Below are 12,300 nucleotides of genomic sequence, written 5' to 3' on the forward strand. Positions count from 1 at the left end.
TGACAGTTTTTATAAAAGCTATGTATAGTAAGTAATGAAATAATAGATTATAGTCTTTAGTTAAAAGAACTTTTAACTTTTTATTTTAACATAAAGAAAACTTTTTACATTAATAAAAGTAAAATAAACCTCTATCTGTGAGAATAAAACTCTAAAGTAAATATCTAAAACTCCAAAAGAAAATATTTTTTAAAAGTCTTCTATGTATCATATATGAAACGAGTCGCCAGTCCAGGTTCGATGCACGATACTGGATGCTTGGGGCTGGTGCACTGGGACAACCCAGAGGGATGGTATGGGGAGGGAAGAGGGAGGAGGGTTCAAGATGGGGAACACATGTATACCTGTGGTGGATTCATTTTGATATATGGCAAAACCAATACAATATTGTAAAGTTAAAATAAAATTAAAAAAAAAGTCTTCTATGAAGATAAATTTATTCCCAATTCATTTTATGGATTACAGAGACTTATTTGGCTTAAGTTCAACATATGTGAATATAACAGACATTTTGGATAAAGCCTCATATTATTACCATACTGTGGAAAGATATTAGAAAAATGATCAAATGTTTACATTTGCCGCACATCATTACTGGAATGGAATAGCCACCTCACAGTGGAGTTCTTCATCCACCTAGAAGTGTAGGGGGTGGAGATATTATACATTATATACATTTTTAGATTATAAATAGTGTGTTTTACCCATACAGTGCCTCCTACATGTCAAGTTTCCATTGTCAACATTCTGTGGAATTTCTCCCCAAACCACAGATGCATTGCTACTTTCCTGAATTCAGTGTGGTCATTTAGAAGTTTATTCTCAATATCTAACTTGCATTCACAAAATCTTGTTAGTATTTCAGAAAAGAAATCCAATGAAAGGAAACTAAGGCTCAATTAATTTTAGCAAATTATACAATTAATTTTACCAAAGAATTATTTTAAAATAATGTGCAACCTTAATTCACTTTAAATATTAAATAAGTCAGATCACAAAGTCTAAATTTAATTAAGTTTGTTAGAAATGTGCTTATTACTTAAGCAAAATACAGTCCAAAATCATCATTACATGTTTCTACAGTGATCCTAGAAATAAAATGAACAGATGTTTGTTTAGATCTTAGGGTACTAATCTTCTTCTCAGGGTTTTGAACTTTTGAAGAAATAAAGCAAAGACATGCCATAGGACCAAAATATTGCTTGTATCACTGGTGAGGCCCAGTGGAGGACAAAGCTCTAAGTTAGCCACGTGTGGTTATCAGCACTGCTCTTCAGAGGTGGGCCCTCTAACACAAGCGGGCATAACAGTGCTGAATTGGGACAGGCGTTTCCACCACCAGCGCTGCCCAACCGCTGCCTATCAGTAGCGGCCCAGAAAATGCAGGAGCTTGCACTAGCTCTGACAACTCTCACAAGGAAGAAAGGAAGTTGAGCCCATTCTCCCCAAGTTTATTCCCCAATATACCAAACAGACAAGGCATCCAGCCCTAAAATGGGAGTGTGCTGACAGGATATCTTTCCTTGTGGAAATTAGGAGTGGGCCCTGTGAGGGACATTATTTTTAAACTTTCCAAAAGGCAGAAGGGCAGATAAGTAACATGTGAAAGTGAAAGTTGCTCAGTCGTGTCTGACTCTTTGCGACCCCATGGACTATACTGCTGCTGCTGCTCAGTCACTTCAGTCGTGTCTGACTCTCTGCGACCCCATAGATGGCAGCCCACCAGGCTCCCCTGTCCCTGGGATTCTCCAGGCAAGAACACTGGAGTGGGTTGCCATTTCCTTCTCCAATGCATGAAAGTGAAAAGTGAAAGTGAAGTCGCTCAGTTGTGTCCGACTCTTTGTGACCCCATGGACTGCAGCCTACCAGGCTCCTCCATCCATGGGATTTTCCAGGCAAGAGTACTGGAGTGGGGTGCCATTGCCTTCTCCACATGGACTATACAGTTCATGGAATTCTCCAGGCCAGCATACTGGAGTGGGTAGCCTTTCCCTTCTACAGGGGATCTTCCCAAACCAGGGATCGAACCCAGGTTTCCCGCATTGCAGGTGGATTCTTTACCAGCTGAACCAAAAGGGAAGCCCAAAGTAATATGTACAAAAGAGCTATCCAAAAGTAGACTGATAAAAGTTATTTCTTATCATATGGTGGGTAACTTTACAGATTAAATAACCAAGTTTCTTCAATAGATACACGTAAGAAAAAAAGCAACAGATTGAGGATAAAACTATACATTAAAAAACTTATGTAAACTAAAAAGGAGAAATGGGAAAAATTAAACTTTAGTGTTTAGGTTGCTCAGTGGTATGCAGATGACACCACCCTTATGGCAGAAAGTGAAGAGGAACTCAAAAGCCTCTTGATGAAAGTGAAAGTGGAGAGTGAAAAAGTGGGCTTAAAGCTCAACATTCAGAAAACAAAGATCATGGCATCCAGTCCCCACTTCATGGGAAATAGATGGGGAAACAGTGGAAACAGTGTCAGACTTTATTTTTCTGGGCTCCAAAATCACTGCAGATGGTGACTGCAGCCATGAAATTAAAAGACGCTTACTCCTTGGAAGGAAAGTTATGACCAACCTAGATAGCATATTCAAAAGCAGAGACATTACTTTGCCAACAAAGATTCGTCTAGTCAAGGCTATGGTTTTTCTAGTGGTCATGTATGGATGTGAGAGTTGGACTGTGAAGAAGGCTGAGCGCCGAAGAATTGATACTTTTGAACTGTGGTGTTGGAGAAGATTCTTGAGAGCCCCTTGGACTGCAAGGAGATCCAACCAGTCCATTCTGAAGGAGATCAGCCCTGGGATTTCTTTGGAAGGAATGATGTAAAGCTGAAACTCCAGTACTTTGGCCACCTCATGTGAAGAGTTGACTCATTGGAAAAGACTGATGCTCGGAGGGATTGGGGACAGGCGGAGAAGGGGATGACAGAGGATGAGATGGCTGGATGACATTACTGACTCGATGGACATGAGTCTGAGTGAACTCCGGGAGTTGGTGATGGACAAGAAGGCCTGGCGTGCTGTGATTCATGGGGTTGCAAAGAGTCGGGCACGACTGAGCGACTGATCTGATCTGTGGTAAAGAATCTGCCTGGCAATGCAAGAGACACAGTTTAGACCCCTGGGTCAGAAAGAGTCCCTGGAGAAGGAAATGGCAACCCACTCTAGTATTCTTGCCTGGGAAATCCCATGGACAGAGGAGCCTTGTGGGCCTCAGTTCATGGGGTTGCAGAAGAGTTGGACATGACTTAATGACTAAACAACAACAAACAACAGCAATTTGGGATACACACTTGGATGATACAATTATAAAGAAAAGCAAGGACATGATTACTATTCCTTTTGGAAAATGGTTTTGCTTTAGTGGAGAGAGAAATGTTTATGACTGGGTCATAGACATGGCAGTTCTTCTGAGATGACTGGAAACACGCTGTTATTCCTGATAAAGCTGAGTCCGTTTCAGCTTTTAAGTTCAGCCTGGCATCTTCTCAGGGAGATCCACCATGACCATCCTATTTAAATAGATATTTGTTGTTAATTTCTACCTCAGCCCTTTGTTTCCTTCATAACACCTGTTATACTGACAGTTCTTCCCCCGCCCCACCCACATTTCTGCTTATCTCCTTTTTTTTTTTTTTTTTGTTACTCATTCTCTAGAATGTATGCTTCATGATGACAAAGATTTTTACTGTCTGTCACAGAAATGGATATATGTTTGAAACTTGGCAATTATTGCTTGAATGAGGGATTGACATTCAAAACACTGTGATTCTAAAATCTTTGCTTTTAACCAGTATTTGCTACTGTTATCTTCAGCTTTGTCTATTTTCACTTCTTGTCCCACTCCCTGGACTCATAATTCTCACATGTATACTTTTCTATCTTTATTGATCTATTTGGTTTTCTTTTTCTTATGTCCTCATATCATATCCTTCTTTCATCTGGCAAGCTCTAATCATTGTTCAACATTCAGCTCAGGCAGAATTTTATCCAGGAAACCTTTCTTGATGTTTCTTCTTCATCTGTGCTAGATTAGGTACTGCCTATCTTTCAAGGTATCAGAGTATCTTGGGCATAATTTCTATTACTGCATTTGTCACAATTTTATGTGTTTACCTCTCTCATTATTCACTGAGTAAATGTTTATTGAATGTATGTATGGATAACTATTGCTCAGGATCAACCTATTAATGAAGGAGTTTTATGAAATTATTGTAATGCTTAAAAACCTTTCAGAGATAAAGACTCTTCATAAAAATATTTAACTATAGATCAAGTTTATAAAACAAGACTACTGTCATTTCTCTGAGCTAAAATGGGCTGAGTTATTTATGATTAGAGTCATTAGCCATTTTAATTCCATGATAATACAGTTGCAGACTACAGTCTCTGCATCAAAGAATAAATGAAACTATGAAAAATAATTAATCTTCAATTAATTTCTAATCATGACTGATGGATAGCATCAGTTAAGATACTTTTTGGCTGCAATATAAAATTGCATCTCAAAATGACTTCAAATTGGATATTTGTCTTAAACCCAAAGATAAGGTAGTCTCCAGACTTATCTAAAGACAATTTCACAGAATAATGGAGTTATTTCATCTCTCAGCACTGTGTTCTTTCCAAGTCAGCTGGGCTAAATTCCCCCAGGGTTTCAAGATAACTCTAGAAGTTCCTGAATCTCTAGATAAAATTCAGAGAAGAAAGAATAACATTACATTCTTTCTTCTGAGTCTTCTTTTTAAAAAGAAAGATTCTTTTTGCAAAATCCCCTAAGAGGTTTCTCCTTATATATGGTTGACCAGGACTAAGTGACTTGCCTATTCTCAACTACTCACTGACAAGGGTAATAGAATACCAACATTTGGACTACACTAATCTTTAGGGATGAAAAGAATTACAGGAACTGAACATTGTGCTCAGTATATACCTAAAAACCATGTTGTGTTGAAAGAAATAGGAAACAGTAAGTAAAATAAAAATGCATTTGCTGGATATTTTGCATGTTGTAAAATCCATAAAAGTCAAAGTTGAGTAGAGAAGTGTGACTGTTGGCCACAGCATTGCACATCTTCCATTTCACAAACATTAAACATACCTTCAGATAAAGGTAAAGATAAAAATAGGGAAAGCATATGAGTTTGTATCTAGCTCCCTGGTCCTACGTCATTGTATATTCTCAAAATGTAATTAGCTCACTTTCCTACTAATTAGTTTTCATTTATTTTCTCTATTAACCTCAATTCTAGAGTACTTGTATAGCCAAGATGAGAAATAAACAAAATCCCTCTATGCTTATAAGGTTTTTCATTTAAGACTGTGGGTGAAAGATACATTATGAATAGTATTGATTTTTTTTTTTTTAATCTCGGTCAAGTGACATGAAAGCTTAACCTGGATGCATCTTCTTCTCACATTTGTCATAAATCTCTGACATGTCAATATTCTATATTTGAATGCTTTGTGCACATTAGCAGTATTGTAAAATCATATTGTATTGTGACAAGGCACTAAATTTATTTCAGGAAAGGTCCATTTTAGCTCTCTATGCACTATGAATAATAAAGCAGGTATTGATTCTAATGACAGATTATTACAACATTAATAATTTAGTTGAAGCAAGACCTTTTTTTCACTTGAAATTGGAGAGAGAGTTGCTAAAAAATAAAGGCAGCATCCCAGTTAGTTTCCCTTGTATTATAATGACGTTGTTTATCATAATTATATGGTGTCAGTACATGTATATATATGTGTATATATATGTCATATTGAGTTCAGAAATACAGGGATACTGTCTGTACTTTAGTCAGGGCTGTTTAGATCTTTAATTCTCATTAATTATAATAGGAGCAACACTTTTAAATTGTCTCTCTATGCTCAGATAAAAACGATTATGTATTCCTTCTCACCCCTGGCAAGACCATCTATCAAAAATGATAACAATGATATCACAGTAAAAACAAAATCGGGATGCTTGTCTAAAGAATTAGATTTATATAAATGGAATGAAAATATAGTTTAAGACAGCTGCTTTTTAACTGAATTTATTTGAAGTCCTAAGTAGCTGTGAAATCTCTGCCCTCTGCTCCCCTCCTCTACTCTAGACTGGCTAGTTTTCCTGCTCCCCATTGAACACATCCAGTAAGGAGCTTCCAGACCTTTCTACTTGTTTTCCCTCTTTCAGCTGGCCCTTTCTGAATCTTTCTGTCTCCTCGTCTCATTTAGACTTTACTCCATTGTCACCTTCTCCAAATGTCTTCCTTAACCACCCTGCTAAGAGAGAGGAGAAACTAAGTTCTCCCAACCCACACTCTGTCCTCTTGTCTACTTTAATTTTGTTTTACTTTTTACTACCTAAAATATTTTATCAATGAAATTGTTAGCTTTTTTCACATAATATGAGGAACGCATAAACTCCAGAGTATCAGGGACATTATCCCTATCATATTTTTTAAATAGCTCCAGCACCTGGCAGAGCAGGTGCTCTGTATCCCTGAATAAATGAATGCACAGTAGCTGCACAGCTTTGGAGAACAGAGTACAGACTGGTCTTCTCGTTCACTGTTGGAAGGAGTATAAACTGGTGCAACCTAACTAGGTAGTAAATGGTTCATATGTGCCCTGAAATTCCCTCAGCAGTGTGGAAATTTTTAATTTTTGTAAAAATAACTAATGCCCATAAACTTTTGATTCTGCAATTCTACATCTAGGACTGAACTTATTTCTACATGTGGATTTGACATAGTTACTTGGACTTATTGCAGTAACTGTTTATAAGAAGAACACACTGAAAACAATTTAAATGCCTGTCAGCAAAAGACGGCTAAATAGTGGTGCACTCCCAGAGGGGATATTATGCAGATATTAATATTAAAAATGATGTGTGTCTATGTGTGTCTGTGTGCATATATGTTCATGCTAGAAGCATAATCCCCTAGATAGATTTTTTAGTAAAAAGATAAAAATATAAAAAGCTGCTTATTATTTTTTAACTTGGAAAAATACACATGCCCATGTTTATGTATGTACATATATATATTTATAAACATAAAACAGCTCATGAGATAGTTGACTGTAGTGAGAAAGGCCGAGTACCTGGGAAAGTGTGGGAAAGAGAATTAACTCTCACCGTAAGCCCTTTTGTGCTATACCTTTTTTTTTCTTATTGATATTACTTATTTGATGAATTCTAAAAATGATGGTAATAAAAGAAATCACTTTGCCTTCTCTCTTACATATGTTAAATGATTTTTCTTTATGTTTTTGTTGTATATGCACAAGCGCAATTTTGACATTTTGTATTTTTCATATAAATTTTCCCTATTATTAAAGTAGAGCAGCAGCATTTTATCTGATTCATTAGAGTTATTTGGGGGGGAGGATATTTACCATAAGTTATAAGTTTTCACAAAGAAGAAATGTTGAAAAAAATCCATGTACCTTAACATAATATAATGCATTTTCCTTTCTATACAATAAAAGCATGTAGAAATAGCATAAAATGGTTTTACACTTATTGCATTGATGGTAATGGAAACGGATGCTTTTTAAACCATGAAACTGTCTTTACGGTGCTTTGAAATAGCCAATTAACTTACACTCCATTTTGATTTAAGTGATTTGATAAAACACAGAATCTCTCCATCAATCCTTAGTCAGCAACCCTTGCTCCCTAAAGGTTAATGCTTCATCCTACTTCATTGAAATGAGTGTTTCATCTGTTTATATATTAAAGCAAACACATACTTTAACTAGCATTTTATTTAGTGCTCATTTGTATAAAATGCAATGAGAACAAGGTTGTTATGAAAATAAAATGATGTAATAAGTAAGTTTCATTATAGGATTATTCTGCCCTTTCTCCCTAAAATGATGACAGTATCCTATGAAAGGAAATTGCAGATATAAAATATAGCCTTCTGTTTCCATTACGTTATTCCTAATGTTTAGCAAGATTTAATATGCAATATTTTTAAGCTCTCAGCCCAAGCTTTCACGAGCATTATTTTTTTTCTCTTGACTATTGTAAGGGAATCCTTATGTGGCAACAAAATCTATTCCTTATTTTTTAATGTTATTTCAGTATAGACTAGAATTTCCCCCTTTAGTATGTTTGTCAGGATTAATGTTTCAATGAGTAGAAGTAATAGTCGAAGAGAGAGTTTATGCTCATGAATTCCATCTCTAAAGCCTGTCCTGCTCAGCCGCTGCTGTTTACCTGGTGACTGGAAAAGTGCCCAAGGGCATAGGAGCCAGGCAGGGATGCTTTCACCATGACAGTTTGCTCAACACAGCTACTGTCATCTCATTAGCAGGCATAAGCATTTTTGCCACATGCTGATTAATACAGCCGTACCTGGCTCTATGTCATCCTATGGATTAGAGTTGGACTTATTTTAAATTCCTCCAGGCTGCTAGCCATTTAATTCTTGACATAATTTGATGACAAAGTCTTCTCAAGAGGTCACCTGGTTCAGATTCCTGCTTCTAGACATATCAATAGTTAACAGTCAAAGAGGAGTGAATTTTTATTACATTTGGAAATAGTTGATGGGGAGTGGTGATTCCACAGTTTGTAGCTAGCTTCAGTATTTAATTGATCTTTGTAGTGGAGTGAGGTGATTGTTGAAGGATATTGTTGTTGTTCAGTTGCTCAGTCGTGCCCGACTCTTTGAGACCCCTTGGAGTGCAGCACGCCAGGCTTCCCTGTCCTTCACCATCTCCTGGAGCTTGCTCAAACTCACGTCCGTTGACTTGGTGATGTCATCCAACCATCTCATCCTCTGTCGTCCCCTTTTCCTCCTACCTCAATCTTTTCCACCATCAGGATCTTTTCCAATGAATCAATTTTTGCATCAGACGGCCAAAGTGTTGGAGCTTCAGCTTCAGTGTCAGTCCTTCCAATGAAGATTCAGGATTGATTTCCTTTAGGATTGACTAGTTTGATTTCTTTGCAGTCCAAGGGACTCTCAAGAGTCTTCTCCAATACCACAGTTCAAAAGCAGCAATTCTTTGGCACTCAGCCTTCTTTATGGTCCATCTCTCACATCCATACATGACTACTAAAAAAACCATAGCTTTGACTATATGGACCTTTGTTGGCAAAGTAATGTCTCTGCTTTTTAATACGCTGTCTAGTTTGGTCATAGCTTTTCTTCTAAGAAGTAAGTGTCTTTTAATTTCATGGCTGCAGTCACCATCTGCAGTGATTTTGGAACCCAAGAAAATCAAGTCTATCACTGTTTCCAGTTTCCCCATTTATTTGCCAATGAAGTGATGGGACCGGATGCAATGATCTTACTTTTTAGAATGTTGAGTTTTAAGCCAACTTTTTCACTCTCCTCTTCACCTATAGTTTTTCTTTGTTTTGTCCCATGAGAGTGGTGTCATCTGCGTATCTGAGGCTATTTATATTTCTCCTGACAATCATGATTCCAACTTGTACTTCATCCAGCCTGGCATTTCCCATGATGTACTCTACATATAAGTTAAATAAGCAGAGTGACAATATACAGCCTTGATGTACTCTTTTCCCAATTTGGAACAAGTCCATTGTTTCATGTACAGTTCTAACTGTTGAAGGGAAATATATATATATATATGACTTGCTAGTTTGTCTATTCCATTTTTGCATACAACCACAGACAGCCTTAGAAGACCTCTCAGTACCAATAAAAGTAATTTGAGTGGTCCGTTTATTGTATAAATATAAGGCACCAATTTCCCAGTTTAAGTCCTCCAGTCTGTGGAACTTTGTTATGCCAGCCATGGTAAATGAACAGTTTGCTATCAGTCTGGAGTCAGTATGACTAGCTGGACTTGACACAGGTGTTTAAAGACACGTCATGTAGCTGATGCTGGAGGGCTTCTTGGACTCAGTTATGCCAGCACAGTGAGTGTCTTTGGAAGAACTCATTGTACTTAAGAGTGAAGATAGGGTCTACGTTGGCCTTAGGTAGCTATAACTGAGCATGGTATTGGGGAGAGGAATCTCTCTCTCTCTCTTACCCTATCAAAAGAAATTATTTCCAGACCAGCAATAGAGGTATAGCTCTGCCTGAGGGATGGCATCAGATGGGTAAGACCCATTGCTTTGAAATGGGAACCAAGTTGAAGCCAACAGCACATTCTTCAGTCTTCCTCCACCTGAAGGACTAACGGTCATTGAATATTTACTTCCCATCAATACTGATTTAAGCACCGTATGTACATTTCATGTTCATAGAGTAAAATAGGAAATGAAAACTTTTCATGTGACAGAATTAGACACAGATAACACACTCAAATTGGAATAATTTAATAATAACTCAAATTATTTCTTCTTGTTGTTTTCATTTCATCTCTCTTTTTTCTTTTTATTTTAAATACAAAATAGTTACAAAGATGAGAAAGGAGTGTTGGGGCATTACCAAGGAAAAGGCAGTAGCCTGGGACTGAAATAACTGAGGAAAAGCTATTACAAAACAAAGGAAAAGGCAGAGAAGGTGTCTTGAAAATGACTTCATGATTTCAGTAGAGACAGTCAGCTAAGACAGTATCCACTTTAGGAAGGGGATGCAGAAGGAGAAAAAAGACTCTACTGTCTTCCTACAACCTGCAATCCTCTTGAGGTCCTCCACTGGCTGAACCCAATGGCAAGTCTGAGCACATATTTTGCAAAAAGGTCGGTTTCTCAGGGAGAAGAGAAAAGGGAGAAGGGTAAAGGGAGGAATTAGAGGGGCAAAGAGAAAAGATATTTGCCCAGTGTCACACAGCTACAGAGAAAAAGAGGTAGAACTCGAACCCTGCGGTGAGGCTGTGAAGCCATGTTCTAATTTTGCTGTCAGTTCTTTATTTTTTTTAAATTTTATTTTATTTTTAAACTTCACTATATTGTATTAGTTTTGCCAAATATCGAAATGAATCTGCCACAGGTATACCCGCGTTCCCCATCCTGATCCCCCCTCCTTCCTCCCTCCCCTTCCCTCCCTCTGGGTCGTCCCAGTGCACAAATCCCTTGCATTCCTATACACTAATAATGAGAAAACTGAAAGAGAAATTAAGGAAACAATTCCATTCACCATCGCAACAGAAAGAATAAAATACTTAGGAATATATCTACCTAAAGAAACTAAAGACCTATATATATAAAACTATAAAACACTGGTGAAAGAAATCAAAGAGGACACTAATAGATGGAGAAATATACCATGTTCATGGATTGGAAGAATCAATATAGTGAAAATGAGTATACTACCCAAAGCAATTTATAGATTCAATGCAATCCCTATCAAGCTACCAACAGTATTCTTCACAGAGCTAGAACAAATAATTTCACAATTTGTATGGAAATACAAAAAACCTCAAATAGCCAAAGCGATCTTGAGAAAGAAGAATGGAACTGGAGGAATCAACCTACCTGACTTCAGGCTCTACTACAAAGCCACAGTTATCAAGACAGTATGGTACTGGCACAAAGACAGAAATATAGATCAATGGAACAAAATAGAAATCCCAGAGATAAATTCACGCACCTATGGACACCTAATCTTTGACAAAGGAGGCAAGAATATACAATGGATTAAAGACAATCTCTTTAACAAGTGGTGCTGGGAAAACTGGTCAACCACTTGTAAAAGAATGAAACTAGAACACTTTCTAACACCTTACACAAAATAAACTCAAAATGGATTAAAGATCTAAACATAAGACCAGAAACTATAAAACTCCTAGAGGAGAACATAGGCAAAACAGTCTCCGACATACATCACAGCAGGATCCTCTATGACCCACCTCCCAGAATATTGGAAATAAAAGCAAAAATAAACAAATGGGACCTAATTAAACTTAAAAGCTTCTGTACATCAAAGGAAACTATTAGCAAGGTGAAAAGGCAGCCTTCAGAATGGGAGAAAATAATAGCAAATGAAGCAACTGACAAACAACTAATCTCAAAAATATACAAGCAACTCCTACAGCTCAACTCCAGAAAAATAAATGACCCAATCAAAAAAATGGGCCAAAGAACTAAATAGACATTTCTCCAAAGAAGACATACAGATGGCTAACAAACACATGAAAAGATGCTCAACATCACTCATTATCAGAGAAATGCAAATCAAAACCACTATGAGGTACCATTTCACGCCAGTCAGAATGGCTGCGATCCAAAAGTCTGCTGTCAGTTCTTTAGAACCAAGAGTGGTCATCATCCTGCAGACTATGACACAATGAGCTCTTGGGGTCTGCATGGTACCCTGATTTTCAGGCTTTTGACTGGAACTCCAGCTGTAATCAGGTCTTCCTTGTACTAT

The 12,300-nt window shown here is 37.3% G+C and overlaps 1 long non-coding RNA gene across 1 annotated transcript in view; it reads right to left on the reverse strand.

The window, feature by feature from the left end:
* Positions 1-3,354: 3,354 nt before the first annotated feature.
* Positions 3,355-12,300, reverse strand: part of LOC133250999 (uncharacterized) — a 90,738-nt gene continuing 81,792 nt past the window's right edge. The window contains exon 4 of the long non-coding RNA XR_009737477.1: positions 3,355-3,516. This is a non-coding gene — a long non-coding RNA (uncharacterized LOC133250999). The remainder of the gene's footprint in view (positions 3,517-12,300) is intronic.

This window comes from Bos javanicus, chromosome 7, assembly GCF_032452875.1.
Source record: "Bos javanicus breed banteng chromosome 7, ARS-OSU_banteng_1.0, whole genome shotgun sequence".
Lineage (NCBI taxonomy): Eukaryota > Metazoa > Chordata > Mammalia > Artiodactyla > Bovidae > Bos > Bos javanicus.